The sequence below is a fragment of the Aulostomus chinensis genome, chromosome 4, assembly GCF_037954235.1.
Source record: "Aulostomus chinensis isolate RoL2024-O1b breed Wild chromosome 4, RoL_Achi_v1.0, whole genome shotgun sequence".
Classification (NCBI taxonomy): domain Eukaryota; kingdom Metazoa; phylum Chordata; class Actinopteri; order Syngnathiformes; family Aulostomidae; genus Aulostomus; species Aulostomus chinensis.
In genome coordinates, this window is record NC_141323.1 from 29,671,342 (window position 1) to 29,682,471 (window position 11,130).

The following is an 11,130-nucleotide window of genomic DNA, read 5'->3' on the forward strand; positions in this document are numbered from 1 at the left end:
TTCCATGACCATTTTCTTGCTTTCCAAGTAAATGAAATCAACCCAAATAAGATTCTGGTTCTGGAAAGAAGGGCCTGAAGACACTTCAAAGCTTTTGATGGCCAAATGTCCTGTGGGTGTGATTCATGTTTTTATGTTGTGTCAGAGAGTTGTATTATTTGAAGTGTCAAAATGTTTGATAAAGGAAACTGAGTGGAATTGATCTTGACTTGTATGTACACGTGTTGAGCTTAATGATGAGTTGAACTGTTTACATTATGTCTGCAATCCTGCATTACAAGGAAGTCACATTTGTTAAATGTGTCAATATGTCAAGGTTTTTGACAAAGTTTGCACTGGATGGATTTTCTCCAAAGAATTTGTAGAAATCTAGTTGAGATTATTTGTTGAAAAATTGAAATATGTTTTTGTATAACATTTTGTTTTTTATTTGACTTACATTTTATAACACCGTTTTGCAACTGTTAAGCTGCCATTATAAGTGTCTTTTGATTTGAGGTTTTACCTTATTTTCTACTTGAAGAACGATGTTGTTGAACAAAGCTCATTGTTAGATAAATGATTTTACCAAAATATAACTTGGTTCACAAGTATGTATTCATGCAGCGAAGTGTTGCTGACCTAATGTCTCAATGTTTTAAATAAAGAGAGGCATTAAAGTAATTTATTTGGTGTATTTCATATTTATTTTACCTAAAAAAAAAAACATTTTAGTGTCTTGAAATATTAACTCCATGAGTGTAAAATACAACACATATTAATAGTTGACTGTTAACACTGAAAAAGAGTTAACATAAATGCAACTAAATATAAGAGTGAATTGTACTCTGAATGGGAGTCATTTTTTAACTCCTGTTCATGTTCAGTTTTAACTCCTGATAGGAGTTAAAAGATCAACTCTCAGAAAAGAGTTACTTTAACACAGCCCATGATGATTTGATTTTAACTCACAGAGAGTTTATTCCCGAATCCTAAATTTGCTGTGAGAGCAGCCACCAAAATCTAACTACAAATGTTGATCAAAGTCTACTGAAAAATTGTTTTTTTAATGTATTTTCTTTAATTCACATTTTGTCCATAAACTTCATAATCAGAGTCACCATCTCATCACATGACTTTGGGTTTGGGTTTGGGTTCTGTATTGGTGGTAAAATATCCTTCCATGCCCCTCACTAGTTTGCACACAGAAAAGCATATTTTACTGGTTTCAAATCTCTTAGTGTGTTCTCTCTCTTAAACCAGCTGTGGCAGCTTTCATTGTGTGATTGATTTTAAAATATAAATATGGAACAGAACCATTGGAATAAGATGTCAGGACATTTGAAGGAATGTAAATCTCCTGTTGAAATGTTGCAGTGTGCAGCTGAGGCTCTCTGGCAGTGGCACAAGGAGCCACAATGGCAGAACCTGGACCCTCCTGGAGGAGAACCACAGGTGAGGGCCTTCTTGGCTCCAGATTGATGGAAATCAAGTGTCTGAGGCTGTTAGCAGCCATTAAGTTGATCTGGTTGGGCACTGGTATTTTTTCTTTCTGCAGCTCAGGAGTGATTCAGGAGAAGAGTTTCAGAACAGCCAAGGTTGGGGACTGGAATTTTCAAATTTCCCCTGGAACCAGACAACCTTGGGAGGTAAAACCTCCAATCATAGCCACTCAGATGCAGCAGCAGAAAGAAGCTGTCACCTACCCTGACAGTCAGGGCATCAAGTCAAGAAAACATCAACCATATTGTAGTTCCAAACCTTCACCTGTCAGATTCAGCTACTTCTTATTGTGGGACTTTAAATTTGAACACAATGGAATTTGGACAAGGAGTTTTCCTTCCAGTCCAAACATCATCGTCCAGCCTCCAACCAGAGGTCTATGACTATGATGTGAGGTTTTACCTCTCAAGGTTGTCTGGTTCCAGGTGAATTTTTAAAATTCCAGTCTCCAACCTTGGCTGTTCTGAAACTCTTCTCCTGAATTCAGATTCAGATTCAGATGACTTTATTTATCCCCGAGGGGCAATTAAAATACGGTACAACTGAGCAGCATGACATTAAAAAACAAAACAAAGAAAAAAAACAAAAAAAAAAAACAAAAAAAAACGGACATGACAGTGGGAATAAATAAGAGAATAAAAATGAGATTAAAGATAAAAATACAATAAATATACTACATACAGTATGTACACAATGTAGAATGAAGAGTAAGGTGACTGGAGTGAGTGAATAAAGTGCAGACAATGTAAACAGTATAAACAGTGTAACAGTGAAGACAGGATATTGAGTAGTCTGGGGAGAGTATGTAGGTGTGTGTGTGTGTAGGGTGTTGGTGTGGGGAAGGTGTTAGCAGCTGGAGTTAAAGAAAAGAATGGCTTTGGGGATAAAGGTGGCTTTCCTCCTCTCAGTTCTGCAGGCCACACAGCGGAGGCGTCGCCCAGAGGGGAGCCATTCAAATGCAGAGTGGAGTATGTGTGAGGGGTCTTTGATGATCTTGGCTGCCTGTCTCAGGACCTGTTGGCTGTAAACGTGTGAAAGAGTTCTGACAGGCAGGCCGATGATTTTGGAGCACACTGATGCAGTGCGCTGCAGTCTGTTCCGGTTCTGGAGGCTGAGGGAGTGGAACCAGCAGGTTATGGAGGATGTGATGATGCTTTCCACAAAGGCGTAGTAGAAAGTCATCATTATGGGTGCGCTGACTCCAAAGGAATTGAGTTTCCTGAGGAGGAACAGTCGTTGGTGACACCTCCTGAGAATCTCCTCTGTGTTGGCAGAAAAGTTCAGGAGGTTGTCAAAGATTGTGCCCAGGTATTTGTACTCTTCGACCACCTCCACTGGCCTCCCGTGGATGGTGGTAATGACAGCAGAAGCCAGATCCCTCTGCTTGCTGGAGAAGGTCACCACCATCTCTTTGGTCTTGCTGACGTTCAGTTCTAGTTTGGAGCTGTCACACCACTCTACAAACTCCTGAAGAGCGGGTCCATGATGTTGTGCTGGGCCTGACAGCAGTGACAGGAGAACTGTGTCGTCAGCATATTTCACCAGGTGGCAGTTGGGCTGTGTGGATCGGCAGTCATCTGTGTAGAGGATGAAGAGCAGGGGGGAGAGCACACAGCCTTGGGGGGAGCCAGTTGAGGTAAAGCAGAGGTCCGAAAGGGAGTAGTTGACCCGAACTTTCTGAGTCCTGTTGGTCAGAAAGTCCAGAATCCACAGTATAAGCTGGTCGTCCAGATGGAAGCAAGAGGAGAGTTTGGTGGCCAGGATGTGGGGCTGCAGTGTGTTAAATGCTGATGAGAAATTAGCGAACAGAAGTCTGGCGGAGGAGTTAGGAAGCTCCAGGTGCTTGTGGATCGAGTCCAAGATGAAGATTTTTGCATCCTCGACGCCTCTGCGTGCGTAAAAGATCAACTCTCAGAAAAGAGTTACTTTAACACAGCCCAAGAGTTTATTCGCTGGTCTCACATGTACACTCAGATTGAGTTGATTTTAACTCACAGAGAGTTTATTCCCGAATCCTGAATTTGCTGTGAGAGCAGCCACCAAAATCTTACCACAAATGTTAGATCAAAGTCTACTGAAGAATTGTTGTTTTTTTAATGTATTTTCTTTAATTCACATTTTGTCCATAAACTTCATAATCAGAGTCGCCATCTCATCACATGACTAAAGTTTGGGTTCTGTATTGGTGGTAAAATATCCTTCCATGCCCCTCACTAGTTTGCACACAGAAAAGCATATTTTACTGGTTTCAAATCTCTTAGCCTGTTCTCTCTCTTAAACCAGCTGTGGCAGCTTTCATTGTGTGATTGATTTTAAAATATAAATATGGAACAGAACCATTGGAATAAGATGTCAGGACACTTGAAGGAATGTAAATCTCCTGTTGAAATGTTGCAGTGTGCAGCTGAGGCTCTCTGGCAGTGGCACAAGGAGCCACAATGGCAGAACCTGGACCCTCCTGGAGGAGAACCACAGGTATTTTTTCTTGATGCAGCTCATTTTCAGCTCTTAACAAAAACTCAGGAGTGATTCAGGAGAAGAGTTTCAGAACAGCCAAGGTTGGGGACTGGAATTTTCAAATTTCCCCTGGAATCAGACAACCTTGGAAGGTAAAACCTCCAATCATAGCCACTCAGATGCAGCAGCAGAAAGAAGCTGTCATCTACCCTGACAGTCAGAGCATCAAGTCAAGAAAACATCAACCATCTTGGAGTTCCAAACCTTCACCTGTCAGATTCAGCTACTTCTTATTGTGGGACTTTAAATTTGAACACAATGGAATTTGGACAAGGAGTTTTCCTTCAAGTCCAAACATCATCGTCCAGCCTCCAACCAGAGGTCTATGACTATGATTTGAGGTTTTACCTCCCAAGGTTGTCTGGTTCCAGGTGAATTTTAAAATTCCAGTCTCCAACCTTGGCTGTTCTGAAACTCTTCTCCTGAATCACTCCTGAGCTGCAGTAAGAAAAAATACCAGTGCCCAACCAGATCAACTTCATGGTAAATGGACTCAATTTTATTTTTCTACCTTATCTGCACTCAAAGCGCTTTACAGTGTAATCTCATTCACACAGGCCTCAAATGCTAATCTTTTGTTATGTTAGTTGATTTTGTTTTGTTCGTTTACACATCGTCACTTTTTATATGACGTCAATAAAAATGTGTCAACATTGTATGATGTACAATCTACTAAGTGGGTATCAAGTGATGTTAAAACAACATTTTTTAGGGGTTTAAATCAGTACTTGAAGTAGCCACTGAATTAATATTTACTTCATAGCTTAAGTATCTTTAAAAAAATAAAATCAAAGTGAGGTACAATCATTGCCCAGCAAAATACAGCTTACCTTTTGAAAGGTGTTTTTATGTTTCATTTTAACTTCTCCCCAGTCCACTCCTCCCCTGTTGGATGGCACCAGAATGAAAATCAGATTTTATTCCTATTAATATCTACAAGTGTAAGCTACAACCTCTTACAGCTAAATGTTAAATCAATGGAAAAGTACATTCAAACTTCTGCCTTGACTCAGGTAGCTCCTTTCTCTCATGCCGATTCTCTCTCCTTCGCTGCTGCAGTGGTGCTCCAACTCCACTGTCATGAAATAACTTATTATTTTGTTTGTGGTTGTCATGGTGACTCGTGGTATCGGGGCTCCATTGATGATGGCGTTTTGTCGTGGTTGTGCACGTGTGCAACTCAGGGTGAACATACTCACAGTTGATTGAAGCAACTCAGATCAGCTGTTCTGGAATCAGATACTCAGAGTTTCCCATCTCAGAGTGTCAACTCAGGAGTGATTGAGGAGAAGAGTTTCAGAACAGCCACAGTTGGGGGACTTCCATCCAGCCATCCATTTTCTTTACCTGTAAGGGAGTGGAAACAGTTCTGCAAAAATAACAAAAATAAACAGCATGTCGTGGTGGAAAATGGTGGATGAGAGGAATCAGAGGACTGAGTCTCAGGTGCCAGATGGGGGATCTCTTTATTCTTAGCGACGATCCCTCCTAGCAGTGCAGTTAAAGATGTCCTCCCACTGATACAGAATATGACATACCTTTTTATACTGTATTCAGGCTGTGTGTGTGTGTGTGTGTGTGTGTGTGTGTGTGTGTTTGTGTGATGTGATGGCCTTCACACTATCTTCAAGGACCAGAAAGGAATGGGACATTCCCCGATTACACTTATCTTGGACCTTGGCTGCCTGTGTGTGGCGTCTCTTTACCATGTGTATGTGTGGTGTACTTGCTTTCCCAGATGACTGCCATCTTTGTTATGTGGGCTGACATGTTGAAGTGTCAGCACAGGTCATAGCGATGAGACTTAACTCTCATTCTCCCACAAGTATTATTTTCACCTCATACTCCTGCATATATTCAAATGAACAGGGAACACAAATTTATGCACAACTTCTCCTGTGTGTTCATCCACAGTCACTAAACAACAACCAAACCAAACAAAAGGGGGTTTGCCAGCATGGCGATCAGCTGTTGTTCACCATCTTATCCAGGTCACATGACTCAGGAGTAGCATGGCCGTCTGGCAACCAAAGGGTGGCTGGTTTGATCCTCATTTCCCCCGGTGACCATGTCAAAGTGTCCTTGAGTAAGAGACTGAACCCCTAATTGAGCATCAAAAGCAGCTCAGACCTGCTGCAGCTCAGCAGACCTCAGCCATTTTTAGGATGTCTCCATGATTCTCCTTCACGTGATTTTCATTCAGAAACAATAGAATTGTCAAATACCACAACAGTTTTCAGCTTGCTGGTAAACAGTATTTCAACTTCCATTCCACTATGTAATGGCAGTGACTGATGTGTACTATATGCAGTACTAATCAAGTACAGCCCTGACTGATACTTTATCTCCAATGCTAGGAAGGATAAGAATGTTGAAATGGACCAAGCAGGAATAGAATCTCAAGTCATGTCTACTTTACTGAGCAGCACTCAGTTAATTTCAGGAAACACAAGACATTTTGACCACATGTCAATGAAGTAGTCAGCATCAGATACCATCAGATACCACCAGATACCACCAGATACCATCAGATACCACCAGATACCATCAGATACCATCAGATACCATCAGATACCACCAGATACCATCAGATACCATCAGATACCACCAGATACCACCAGATACCATCAGATACCATCAGATACCATCAGCTTATCAGCTCAGTGTGCATGAGGTCATGGTTGCTCATTGAAGAACCAGGGCTGCTCTCTCCACCAATCCACTGCCAACAAGCCAGACAAGTGGGACTGGCAACTGTTCTGCTCCGCAAGTTCATCTGGCATCATCATGACCTGCTCCTCTATCAGGGGCATCCACATTCTTCAATGTTGCCCTGAGTCAGCAGGAGCAGACGCTACCTTTAGGGGCCGAAGTGTTCACACGCAGAACCAGAACACAGCCACAGCTTTCTTTCATTTTCTGTCTCAAATACTTGACAAGTTTCAACTTGGTCCAAAACCTGCTCACCTCTCTGGGTGTCAAGTGTGTCTGCACCGTCTGACCAAACTTCATCAAATGTGTGAGTCTTATTTCCTGCAAATCAACTCTGGGCAGTGTTGATTGCAAGAAGAAAAAAAAGTAGAAAAAAGTTCTGTCAAGTAACGTTAGAACCAAGCTCTGGACCAAAGTCTGGTGCTTTTTCAATTTTCAGTCAGTGAGTAATGTTCTATTCATTTCTGTAACTCTATCTCACATTGATACAGAGAGTTGATTTTAATCTTTTAAATCATGTGACCATCATCATAACAGCTGTTGTCCTTGTTTTATCTGAAAACAAATTTATTCCTGATGAATTCCCACTGACTGTAGCAGAGACTTGTCCTCATCTTTTCTTCCATGCTCTGTGTCCTGTATATGGTTATAATGATGCACACATTTAAGGTGAATGACAGTTTCAGACATTGTTCTATTTTAAGCATTTAACGTTCAATCTTGTGCTTTACCAAAGAAATGTGTAATATTGGGTGCTGGTGTCTCACCTCTGACAGATGAGGTTTGTTGCAGAGCACCAGGAGTAATAAAGCACTACTTTCTCAACAGTTGACAGACAGTGCAGACTGTTTACGTACCTCCTACTATATGTTCCCCACAGAAACAAGGATCTCATAAAGATTCCTGTCAGACAATTTCAACACTCCACTTTCACTCATGGCTTCACAATAAATGATATTAAACATTGGTTACTTCTATTAAATATGAAGCAATCACTCAGCTGTTTACGATGAAGTTCATATCATGAAACAAGGTAAGTTAAAGTTAAAGTACTGTCTTTCGTAAAAATATCAATATCTTTTCAAATATAGAATAACTTTAAAAACAAAGTCGCCCCAACGTTTCTTTTGACAGCCCAAACGACTGAGACTAGTTTGATGAGATTTGGACGTGGAGGGGGGCTGCGTGACGTCAAGGGTCAGAAATGTCTTTTTGAATGACTTCAAAGCAGGTTTAAATGGTTTGTAGTTCCATGGTGTTAATTCGGGTGTTGTTCTACCGCCTCAGTGCAGCTCAGGGGGCGGGGCTATTTCAGCAGTCACGCGCAGGAACTCTGGGCTGAGTTCCACTCTCCATCTCCACGCGCTGTTCTCTAAGATTCGCGGTGTCCAGAGGAAAACGCAGTGCCTGGAATATTCGGTTTAAAAAGAAAAAAAAACGAAGTATATGAACTTCTACAGGTTCTAAAACTTTATATACGCCGCGTATAAAGCCTTAAGTAGCGAGTAAGGCGATTGTTAAAGGCACCTGAAGCTGGTCGACTTTAGCTGAAGTTAATGCTAATGCTACCTGACATTCTTGCTAGTTTATGAACTTTAATGGCAGGAGAATGAAGGGAACTATGTTCTTTTTCTGTACTGCATCAAACATCGAGGTGAGTTTACTCTCATTTTGTGTATAAAATACTATCACAACATACAGACACAAGGTTTGATTAAACTTCACTGTTTGAGGACATTTTTTGTTGAATTTCTTTTTTTTGGGCGGGGGGGGGGGGTGTGAATGTCCTGTATTATTTTGTTTAATTTGTGCTTCTCTTTTCCTGATAGTTCATGGTAGCATTATCAGCTTTAGTCAATAGAGGGCAGTATGCACCTTATTGTTTTTTAGTTTGATGTGTCAAAATAATTTGACCTTGTCTGCTTCCTCTTGCAGGTTTCAACCTGAATGAGAAAGTTTTTTATTATCCACTAATATTGGTAATGGACAAGATACAAATTCATGATGTAACTGTGAACATTAAAAGCTGCTGAAGCAGTTCTTCATTTGAAACATTTTTAAACTTAATCCAGCTTTATCTTGTTAAATGCTTTCTTCCTGTAGTTAAAAAAACAGTTGTGGATTCCCAGCGCAGCTGAACTTGACATTTTTGATGAGACTGAGGCAGCAGTGGAGGAAGACGTCCTCCTTGAACTCCTGGAGGCCAATCCAGACGTAGGTGATGAAGGCAGGAGTCATTATGAAGCTTTGCTGTTAACAAACAGTCAGAAACACATTTTCTCTGATGCAGCTTAACTTGACATGTTAATGAAATCTGGACTGCAGTGACAGAGTTGGGTCACATTTCTGTAACATGTTCAGTTATTAAATACAGGTTACTTGAAAGACTGAAAATGAAATCTCAATGATTTGAACTACTTTGTGGAAAAATAACAAAATGGACGCAGCCATAAAAATGGAGTTTCACAAACATGTCTGTTTCTAGATTTGTCTCCTTTAGATCATTCAACACCATCTCCACTCACACAAACCTCATCACTTTGTCTTCAAGTAGATTGAAAAACCTGGAGATGATGATGTCAGCAGTTTTACATTCTAGAACTTTGGGGTTTTACTTAACAAGACTGAATACTTCAGAGTTCCCTCTGAAAAACTGGAATTGTCAATATTGTAATATTTGGTTTGATAACTTTGTTACTGTCTAATGTAATGTGATGTAATGCTGTAGTACCTTGATTCATATTTTTAAGTCTGCTACAATGTTCAACTTGATCATCTAAGCAGATATGAAAATACAAAATAACAGTCATTAAAACCATCAGTCAATGAAAATGCCAGTTTGACAATGACTTGGATTCATAGGATGGGACACAAATTCAAAAATAGTAAACCTTCTTCTTTATCAGTGTTTTTTGTTTCACTGTTGTCCTTTGTATTTTTGTTGAACTTTAACAGGAGCGCTTCTATGATGGAAAAGGGGGCTGAATATTTCTGTTCTATCAGACAAAGTCCAGGAGTGCAGTAAAACAGCCGGTCAAGGAAGCAACGGTGCTTCAAGCAAAAGGACCAGAGATCAGCAGCCATGTTGCCTCAGCAGCTTGAAGGTGACTCTTGTAGGGAGACCATTTCATTTCTTGTTCACTCTCCTGATGAAGCTGATGTGTTTCAAAAGATCAAGTTAGGAAGCAGCAAAATGCACCAAGTGACCTCTAAAGAGTCTCCAGCTGGTCCAGAACGCTGCAGCGAGGGTTTTGACGGGAGTTAAGAAGAGAGAACACATCTCTCCCACTTTAGCTTCTCTCCACTGGCTTCCTGTAGGATCTAGAATCGACTTCAAAGTCCTTCTGCTGACTTATAAGGCTCTCAATGATAAAGCTCCATCCTATTTGAAAGAGCTCATTAGTCCCTACTGTCCGACCAGAGCACTCCGCTCCCAGAATGCAGGTCTTTTAGTGATTCCCAGTATCAATAAAAACAGACTGGGAGGTAGAGCCTTTCGTTACCGGGCTCCTCTACTGTGGAACCAGCTCTCTCCATGGGTCAGAGAGGCAGACACTTTAACTACGTTTAAGTCCAGGCTTAAGACCTTCCTCTATGACAGAGCCTTCAGTTAGGACTGGTTCAGGTAGCTCTGAACCATTGATAGCTATGCTGCTACAGGCTTAGACTGCTGGGGGACACATCAGGTTACATGGAGCCCTTCCCTCCTCTCCTCTCCTCTCCCCCTCTCTCCTCCTCCTCTCCTCCCTGCACATTTTTGGAACTGTCATTACCACTACTTGTTGCACTTTGTAGTTTGGCCTTGGTGTCTCGCAGTCTCTGTGTTTCCACAGATCCACCAGAGCTCAAACCGCCGCCTGCATCGCCCCCCCCCCCCCCTTTTATTCCCTACTGTTACACCGGCCTGCGCTCCCCTTCCATGAACCAGTCTGCCATCCAGTCCCCCATCAAGCTGGCTTGCTCTCCCTGCCTCCCCTACCAGAAGCTTCCTTCTTCAGCTGTTATTAACATTTCCGTGTTTCCCACATTTTGCATTGTAAACTGTTTTCTTGTCTGTAGCAACATCTACTGCACGTCTGTCCGTCCTGGGTGAGGGATCCCTCCTCTGTTGCTCACCCTGAGGTTTCTCAGATTTTTCCCTGTTAAAAGGGTTTTCTATGGAGTTTTTCCTCAGTCGATGTGAGGGTCTAAGGGCAGAGGATGTTGTTATGATGCCATGTGAAGCCCTTTGAGACAAACTGTTTGTGAAAACGGGCTCTACAAATAAAATTACCTTACCTTACCTACCTACCTCAAGTTAATTTTAGGTTGGAGGAGCGGAGCTCTGGTTCCGCTGGTATCAGCCCGGTCCAGTGTTGTGGATTTCTCTCTCTTCTCTCTAACATTGTAGACCAGCAAAAGCAAGTTAAGAGCAAAAAC

General features: G+C 41.5%; 1 long non-coding RNA gene across 1 annotated transcript; it reads left to right on the forward strand.

The window, feature by feature from the left end:
- The first annotated feature begins 8,059 nt into the window (after positions 1 to 8,059).
- On the forward strand, positions 8,060 to 10,839 carry LOC147265964 (uncharacterized). The gene is made up of 4 exons (XR_015112659.1): positions 8,060 to 8,365; positions 8,647 to 8,690; positions 8,815 to 8,925; positions 9,667 to 10,839. It is a non-coding gene; the product is annotated as an uncharacterized LOC147265964 (long non-coding RNA).
- The last annotated feature ends 291 nt before the right edge of the window (positions 10,840 to 11,130 follow it).